The sequence below is a fragment of the Nanorana parkeri genome, unplaced genomic scaffold, assembly GCF_000935625.1.
Source record: "Nanorana parkeri isolate BGI_ZX_2015 unplaced genomic scaffold, ASM93562v1 scaffold240, whole genome shotgun sequence".
Taxonomy (NCBI): Eukaryota; Metazoa; Chordata; class Amphibia; order Anura; family Dicroglossidae; genus Nanorana; species Nanorana parkeri.
This window is the reverse complement of record NW_017306508.1, coordinates 931,090-941,188: the sequence shown is the minus strand read 5'-3', so window position 1 is coordinate 941,188 and position 10,099 is coordinate 931,090.

The following is a 10,099-nucleotide window of genomic DNA, read 5'->3' as shown; positions in this document are numbered from 1 at the left end:
TTAAGACGCTGCAGTCGTCATAGAGAGATTAGCCCTGCTTATTAAACATGCAGCAAAAGTACTCTGTGATCTGATCATGGGGGTCCTGGTGGATGACGAGCAAAAGGGTCCCTATATTCATTCATAACAAGGAGGTGCATTCCGTCTCTGGCCATTGTGTGCAGCTTCCTTCTTCACCTTCCTCATTTTATGGTTTTGGAAACTTTTTTTTTTTTTTTTTTTTGGAGCTTTTAAAGCTAAATTTAACTTTCGGCTTAATTCACTGAGCGGTAACACTTTAATTGCCACAAAGGTCGTTCTTATCTGCCTTCTGATCTTTTGTAGGGAGTTTATTTCAGCTCTTTTAATGGCAGGCGAGCCTTGGAATAGGGTTCCTTTTCCCTGATATAGGGTGTGGCTTATTGAGTTGTACTTGTAAATAGTAGGATGAGCCCATTGTCATTTCAGAAAAAAATATCTGTGAAAACCTTTATTTATGCCTTTTCGTTACCTAAGACGTACGTAGATTTTCCTTTTTTTGCTTCTGCGTGTATCGCCGCTCGGCATGCATTGTCTCCCATGATGCACGGAGCTCCCTCCCTGCATCGCCTGCGCAGTCACCTCTCTGCGGACAGAGACTCCGGGCGCCAATTACACGAGGTTTCTGTTTTAATTATGAGGTTAACAATTTACTAATTTCCTGATTTTTCACACCTGTACAAAGGGAAACAAATGTATTTACAGTAAATTCACACTTCAAGAAAGCCTGTGCTTGGTCTATGCAGGGCCCAGCTGCACATACTCATCTACCTTTTGTTCAGCTGTTGGGAGGGATGGAGGAGCATGTGACTGCGCCGGGCCAATCACCAAGCACCAGTACTGTCACATGGGGAGAGTCTGCGACTCAAGAAATGAGCATGGGCCCCAAGGCCAAGGGATTAAAGTGTACCTGTTGAGTAGCCAATATGACTAAAGCACGGGTTCATGTTAGTGACATTTTTGTCGGTTTGTGTGTGTGACCAGACACTTCACTTGTTTGATATGAATGTGTTCTATGTAATTGTTCCCTCCACCTGTGTCATCGGGAAATTTAATGAGCATCCCTGCCGAGTCTTGTATGGACCGTCACATGTATTCAGTCAGACTCGACTCGTGGAGCTGCACTATGAGAGAGGAGCAGTAAAGTACACTCACTGGAGCACTAATGCTTCTGTCATGAGCCAGTATGGCTGCCCTGTGTACACAACGTTCATTGGTTAGATTTATATTTTATCACATTCACAGATCTTTGAGGGGAAAAAAGACTTTAGTTTCCCTTTTTAACTTGACATCTTGTGAATGAGGCAGTTGTGAAGGGGTTAACTTGGTACCGCCCTTCCATTGGCCCTGCATCCCGCAGGTAACGCAGCCTTTGGTTTGTGTCGGGCGCTCTGATTGGTAAACGAGCCGACAAGTTGATCTGATTTATAATTGTGTATATCGAGGGGTCGGGTTGTATAGTGTCCCAGTTTTTTATTCAGATGGGGTTGTTTAAAGCGTTTCTAAACCCAGGAACAAAAAGTAATATAATGCAGCTTCCCAGTCCTGAGACCAAGAACATTATCTGCTAGTACAGAAAAATACCAGCTGATCCCGCCAGAAATCCAGTATGGTTACTTCCTGAGCTCTGAAATTAAATCTGTGTTCTCAGCTATTTTCTGAAGTACAAAAGCTCCTCTCTCATGTAATTTAGAGGGGGAGGTGTTTGTAGTCCAGATCCATACAGCATCCTAGGGTGACCACGTTGCTTCTCCAGAGATACAGTAAAGTGAGCGTGGTCACCCTAGGACAGGAAGTGTGCTCCTGGCAGGATCACCAGGTTACTATAAAAGGATGAAAAAGGAGAAACGAATGCAGCCACCACATCTAAGGACTGATGAGCTGCAATATATATATATATATATATATATCTATATCTCACATTTAAGGTTTAGATGCCCTTTATTTTCTCTCTTGTTAGTCGTGTTTCCCCGGGAGCTCCACCGTTCCTGAGAGTCACACAGCTGTCACATGTCTGATCTTCCACTCAGCCCTCCTCCCTCATCACACAAAGCCCTCTTGTACCCACCACGGTAATCATCATCCTCGGCCGTCTGCGTTCATGTAATATTTAACCACATTGCTGTCCTCGGAATGCGTCTGCTCTGCGTCGCTGCAGGCTCCCAGAATGAGGTGATTATAGGAGGTCACATTCTGGCTCGGCTGCCTCGGGTGCTGCAGGCAAATATTGTATGTAATGAACGCTCCATGTTATCGGCTATAGTGGTTTATTAATGTGACTTGGGCCTCATGCACTCATGTGCCTCTGAATGTCTCCATGCACGGTGTGCAGTTTTATATACGTATTTCAGAGCAGCATTCTGGGGCATAAACAATAAAAGGGGCTCCAATCTTCCATTCAGAGGGGAGCTCACTACATGTACGCGTGTGTGTAAATTAATTCTAGTGGCTGGAATACATTAAAGAAGAACTCTGGGAATTGAAAAAACTTTCCCTTGCAGTGGGGCTACCTCTGCGCTGCAAGGGTCAAGTGCTCGGTTTGCCTAGGTCAGGGGTAGCCAAATTCTGGCCCTCCAGCTGGGGTGAAACTACAAATCCCATGATGCATCTCTCTCCGGCAGTCATGTCTGTGGCTGTGAATCTTGCAGTGACTCATGGGATTTGTAGTTCCACCAGAGCTGGAGGGCTGCAGTTTGGCTACCCCCTGGTCTAGGGGGCTCCAAAAAAAACCACCGCATTTTCAGTCCTGCGGCGGTCCACACGCGCCTCTATACGCCCCCACAACGGCTTTGGAGTGTCCCTCAGTGCCCTCGCGTCTAATGCAAATCAGTGGATCGTCATTAGATGTGATGACATCGGTGGTCATTTAGACTACCGGAACCCGGCGAAGAAGAAGCTGTGGGGGGGACCAGTCGGGGCTGAGAATCGGCTGAGTGTATCTTCTTTATTTGAGCCCCCAACAAACTGAGCACTTAACCCTTACAGTGCTGGGGGTAGATCCACTGCGAGGGTGTTTTTTTTTTTTTTTTCCCCTCGTAGAAAGATCCAGCGTGAATGGGAGTATTTTAGTACACCCGTGCGCATGAGCCCTTAGAGTTTTGTTACTTTTGAGACCTCTTTACAACATTCCAGTAATCATTTTTGTCATATTTTAGTGGCCAGAACATAGGAACTGCCTTTTATGTAGAGAAAGGAGAGAAAATCTATTTTAGTCACAATACAGGTGTCTTTATAAGAGTAGCTCTAACGCGTTTTGGGGGGCTGCTAGAATAGACCTGAGCCCTGATGAAGGGAGACCTAACCCCCGAAACACCTAGACCATTTACGGCTTGGTCCTATCCCTCCCTTTATCCCAGGGGCCCCATCAGAGACCTCCAGAAAGCAGCCATAATAGAAGAATCCTCCAATATGGTTGGAACCTAGAGTTGGGTTTGGAGTCCAGTGTTCCACCACCCCAGTCTATACAGGAAGGTATGACCGGACTCTCTGGTTGATCGGGCTCTGCTGTCAATGTTAGGATTTCCTTCTTGCATGGAAGGTTCTCTTCTAGAGATTTGAAGGAACCATGTCACTGGTCATGTGACATGCGAATCCCAAGGTCAGGGAAGACGCAGGACACATTTGGTGGGAGGCAGTTTAGGAGATGGGCTGCTATCTGTCTGCATTAGACCATCATAGCTATCCGGGTCTCAGGAGAGAGAGAGAGAGAGAGAGAGATGAATGTTAAGCAGCAATTTATCGCTCTTCATTTTCCTTTAACTTGTACAACTCTTTACTGGGATTTGGAGGAGATCCTTTCCTTCTCCCTAATGAGGAGACGTGTGATCAACTGCATGCTGGAAGGCGTCATGGACTCTGCACTCCAGCCTGCCCGCCCGCCCATAGTATACTTCATGATTAAAGCTGAACTCCGGCGAAACAAATATGATCTAAACACGAGTCGTGTGTATTCTTCCTTCAATCTATTCCTTCCAGATCTGTGCAGTAATCCAGTGTGACACTTGGAGCTTCCTGTAATAAAGACCAATCACTGCTGCTCTCTCTCCTTGTGCAGGGTGACTGGTCTTGTCTCCGCCCCCTCCTGTAGTTTTCTGCAGGCAGTCTGTAGTGGGTGGAGCCTGCTGGGTCCCTCCCACAGCTCTGCTTTCTGAACAGGCCATGTACAGCACAGTGATGATGTCGCCGCTACTGTCACAATGTTATTTCAGGGTTTGCACTCGGTGCTCACAAAGTAAATACATTCCTAAATGGCCACAAGGGATATAAATTCAAATGAGTTTGTTTTTTTTGCTCGGAGTTCAGCTTTAACAGCTCAGATTAGCTTTATTAGTAGCGGAGTGTTAAGGGCAGCGTAACCTTCTGCCGGCAAGCACATGACGGGCCCGATGTGAGCGCGATAAGCGTTCTCTGTTTTCCTTTGTCCAGCCCACAGCTCGGCTTTTCTTCAACAACTCCTCGTCATTGTAAACCGAACCCATCCAGGACACACGTGCTGAAGCTGCTTCTTGTAACATTGTCAGTATTAAAGTTTATTTGTTGACCATTAAAAGTTATTGAACTTGCGCACTTTTGTCTGAGTTTTTTTATGACCTTGACACGAAACCATTTGAGATGTTCTGTATATAGAATTCCTTCTGCCTGACGCTTATTTTTAGTGCTCTAAAGCTCGCTGCACATGTCACAGCAGGGGGGGTAGGCAACCTCGGCACTCCAGCTGTACTGAAACTACAAAGCCTATCGTGCCTGCGCCTCATGGGAATTGTAGTTCCACAATATCTGGAGTGCTAAAGTTCCCTATCCATGTGTTGCAATCTGACTGTACAGTCTCCTATAGGGCCCGTGTCGTTGGGCTTTGCTTTGGCACCGGTTGGGTTTTGCTTTCCCATACAAGTCTGTAGAGATGCAAAACTTGCTTGAAGCGAGTCAGAAGGATGTCAACTGCAAGTGAAATGTTCCTGTCGCTGAATTCTGAATGATCTCAGAAGTGTCGCGGACTGATGATGTGAACCCATTGATGTAGGTCCACTGCCCATCGACTCATACCTTTAGATCCACCAGCAACTATATAGAGCAAATTGATTGGGCAGTTTAGATGAAGCGAAAGGGAATTGTAAAGTGTATTGTGAGCATAAATATGTAAATTATTCAAGTGTGTGGGAGGGGCCTCCAGACACAGTACTGTGCAAACGTGTTGGGCAGCTGTGAAACAAATGCTGCAAAGTAAGAATATTTTCAGAAATAAAAGATTATTTTTATCAATTAACAAAATGGAAAGTAAATCAACAGAAGAGAAATCCAAATCAATATTTGGTGTGACTCCGCCCCCCCCCCACTTTTGCCAGTCACAGTTGTACACCGATTCTGAAGGAACTCGGCAGGTAGGTTGTTCCAAACATCTTGGAGAACTGAGCCCAGATCTTCTGTGGATGTCGCCTGCCTCAAATCCTTCTCTCTTCATGCAATCCCAGACAGACTCCATAATGGTGAGGTCAGGGCTCTGCGGGGGCCGAATCATTACTTCCAGGACTCCTTGTTCTTCTTTACGCTGAAGATAGTTCTTAATGACATTGGCTGTATGTTTGGGGTTGTTGTCCTGCTGCCGAATAAATGTGGGGCCAATCACAGGCCTCCCTGATGGTATGGCATGATGGATAAGTATCTGCTTGTACTTCTCAGCATTGAGGACACCATTCATCCTGACCAAATCTCCAACTCCATAGGCAGAAATGCAGCCCCAGACTTGCAAGGAACCTCCACCATGCTTCACTGTTGCTGCAGACACTCATTATTGTACCTCCAGCCCGTCACCGAACAAACTGCCTCCTGCTACAGCCAAACATTTCACATTTTAACCATGTCTATGGTTTCTTGTACTCTACCAGACTTGCTGAGGATGGACCAGTTTATTAAATCTTGTGGGATAATGAGGGTCCTGCTGCCTGGAGACCTGCCACTGAGAAAACTAGTTTGTAAATGGTGCAGTGGAAGTCCAAATTAAATGGGAAGCGCTGTGTAAACTGTTGGTGCTATGTATATCCTGTATAATAATAATAATACCTATGGTGAAAAAACTATAAATAAACATTTCCATATGTTCTATCCCGCTCCAAATAACTAGATCCATCTAGAAGTTTGTAAACACTTATTGGAGATGCCCATTGGATGGAGTTCCTTAGTTCTGTGAATTTGCACTTCCTGGTGTCACCACTTTCACAGAGCCGGCCTTCTGAACTACAATTAATGTCTGAATAATGTAACATAATCATTGCTTGCTGGAAGCAAAGCATGATGGGATATGTAGTCTTGAGAAATAGAGATTGCATCACATCATGTAGCAGGGAAAGAGATGCAAAGCACACTGGGAATCCAGGAAGTGATGGGCAGACGGACGGCGGCACCCATCACATAAAAGGAATCTTTTTTCCAAGTAGGCTTTGATTACATTATCAACAACTCTACTATGTGTTCCTATTACAATGCTGATGTTATAACAGGAGAGGAGATCCTCGGACTTTACAACTCTGCTGAATTCTTTGGTTGAACTCCAATAAAATGTCATCTATCGGCTCTGATATTCTAGTGTGCAAATCACATTTTAGACCCCGTTCACACAGGGGCGGCTCAGCTGCATGGATCTGCCTACATGAACGATACCATACATTGCTATGGGGACCGTTCATGCGACCGCGCGATCAGAACCGCCCAAACTGCTCCCTGCATTATTTTTGCCACGCTGATCAGCGCGGTTTTCGGTGTTTCTGCGTTTCAGTGCTGAAACGCAATTAAAAACTCCCAAAACCTAGCTTTTGAGATTATCACAGTAACAGCGCTGATCCACAACCGCCCTGGTGTGAATGGGCTCTTAGACGGACCGGTTGGGGTAATTTCAATTCAGTTCTCTATCTCCCACTCTGACTGCCTTTAGGCGATCCCTTAAGACTCATCTCTTCAGGGAAGCCTATCCCACCTCAACCATCACGTTCTCAAATAATTCATCCCCACACAGCTACCTCCTCATGTATCAGTTGCCCCTCCATTTTAGATTGTAAGCCCTCAGGGGCAGGGCCCTCCTTACCATCTTGTCTTGAATTGTATTGCGATTGTAATGTCTTCTTTATATTGTAAAGCGCTGAGCAAACTGTTGGCGCTCTATAAATCCTGTATCATAATAATATTAATAATTGACAAATTTCCTATCTGCTGGCTGGTAAGTGGTCAGTAAAAGTCCTTGATGAGCACAGATTCCCAGCATTGTCCAGGGATGTCTATTATCAGTGAAGTGTTCATATAACTCACATGTGGGATTTTCACATCACTGAGCCACATTCTGTACATCCAGCTTATAATATATCATCATATTCCCTCTCCTGCATTGTAACTCTGACCGTAACCGGATATTGTTGTGCCACTCCATACTTCAGTACAGTTAAAGGAGAAGAGTCCTACATATGTACTGAGTAGTATAATACTAAGTTGTATACAAGTATGCGTTGGTCTAAATGTTGGTTCCAGAAGTATCTGTTTTAATGTTTAAAGGGTTAGACCACCTTCCAAAAAAATTCCCCAGGCATTCCATTGTCCCCAGTACAAAAAAAAAAACCTGCTGCATTACGGAAAATTGTATACTTACCTTTCGGTAATTTTCCTTTCCTGGTGCCTTGACATGGCAGCATACATGTGGGAAAATAAGCAATTCTTGCCCTCAAATAAGATGGCCACCGGCGCCTCGTGAGATTCCCCCTCCTTGTTGAACACTGGAAGAACCCACTCCTGACTGCAGTGAAAGGCAGAAGACACTTTAGGTATAAATTCTTGGATAGGCCGCAGTACTACTCGATCCGGATAGAAATAGATGTAAGGGGCGCCTACCCCCAAGGCTTGGATCTCTGAAAGCCGCTTCGCTGAAGTTATTGCCACCAGGAAAACCGTCTTCAAGGTGAGATTCCGGATCGTGCAGGTTTCAGTCGGACTGAAAAGGGCATGTGCAAGGGCGTCCAATACCAGCGACAGATCCCATTGGGGATAAACATTCTTTTTGGGAGGTCTCAGTCTGATGACCGCCTTCAGAAACTTCCTAACTAACGGATCACACGCCCATCTGGTATTGGTCAAAGCCGAGATTGCCGAAATCTGGACCTTAAGGCCCCGTTCACATATAGCGACATACCTTTTGCAGCGGATCCGCACGGCCGGGATAGCGCGACTTTCGGGGCGACGTTCCAGCGACGGTAGCGCGACCTTCCCCGTCGGGCTCCATAGAAAAAAAGCAAAATCGCGCAAAATCCGCCGAAAAAAGGGTCCGGTAGAAGCGACTTGCGACCGCGACGAGCGACGCGCGACATGGAGTTAAGACAGCTCCATTGAATAACATTGGCCGGCGACTTCTCGCGATATCGCGCGGCAAAAATGCGCGATATCGCGGCGGAAATCGCGCGACAATTCGCTATATGTGAACGGGGCCTTAGCGTGTTCCATGCGAGGCCGAGATCCAGACCAGTATGAAGGAACTCTAGGACATGGGGAGGGGGAATCTCACGAGGAGCCGGCGGCCATCTTGTTTGAGGGCAAGAATTGCTTATTTTCCCACATGTATGCTGCCATGTCAAGGCACCAGGAAAGTTTGTTTTTAAAAGCAGCTTCTTTTCAAAGATTGCCTCTCCCAGGCGTGTCAGAAGTTTTTTCATTGCTAGGATGCAGACAGCTCCTCGAGGCCTCGCCTCCTTTGTTGCTAGATTGCAGACGGCTCATTGAGGCCTAGCGTCCTTCATTGCGAGGATGCAGATGGCACCTCGAGGGCTAGCATCCTTCGTTGCTAGGATATATACGGCTCCTTGAGTCCTAGTCTCCATTGTTGATAGGCAACTTGAGCTGTCTGCATCCTATCTTGTTAGCAACCAAAAGAGCACCTTTGCATTGTTCGCATGTAAACATTGCACAAACCTTTAATGCGTAAAGAGCACAGGATCTTGCATTATCTTCATACGGCGGTGTGCCCGAGCCCTCATTATCCCCCAATTTCCATGTCTATGTTGCTTTCAGTGAGTGTTTTTGCTTTGTTCTTGATTTAATACGACACATGCAACAGATGTGACAGGAAGCCAGCAGCCATTGATGAGTCTGTAGACAATAGTGAGAATGGTTGTACAGAAACCGCAGTGTCACATCGCAGGGCAGATCAATAGGAGGAATCAATGACACGACATGTTGAAGTGTGTGGTAGATTAGTGAGTGGCTGGCTGCCGGCAGTCATATCAGACCACGTGTAATCTATTGTTACAGAACCGCATTCTTCCTCTCATCTGTTTATGTAATGACAGGAGCCCTGCACGGCTCCGATGGAGCGTCTAATCCAGAGACGTTAACACATTATATTCTTCCCATCCCCAGCTATAGAGGAATTTAGAGGTTTGTTTTTAAAGGGTTCAGACAAAGTGTGTTGTTTTTTTAAAGTTTTGGGTGAGGAAGGATAAGGACCTCTGTAGGGTTTGTACTGCTATTCAGGGCTCCATTAGAGAGATTTCTCCTCATTTCCTGTGTTAGTGACAACAGATTTTTCAGACAGGAAGTAAGGAAAATCTTCAATAGCAACAGACAGAAATGTAACAGGGGAAAGCAAAGGTTTAAAGAGGAACTCTGGGATTTTCCAAGGTTAATCCTTGAAGTGGGGCTCACCCTGCACTGCAAGGGTTAACTTCTTGTTTTGGCCTATGGGCAAAAAAGGTGGCACAGTGACCGGTCCACTTTTTCCTTTACTCTGAAACCGGTGTAGAAGGTTCACAATAAGCCAATTCCCCATGGACGGGTGTGGCAGGTTTATAATAGAAGAGTGAAGAATACCCCCCCCTGAGCGCTGCGTCCGCCATTGTCACATCACAAATACAGATCCTTACATGCAAAAAAATAAATACCAGGAGATGGGAGACCTGCGTCATAGAAGTCACAGGAGCCGCGTGATTACTGTGTACAAATACATACACGTCTCATGATAATTGTCTACTCCGTACACAACGGCATCAGGACACCCCTGAGGGGCGGAAAATAAACCTTTGCTTATAGGAAAATGGAATATGTGGCCTTCACC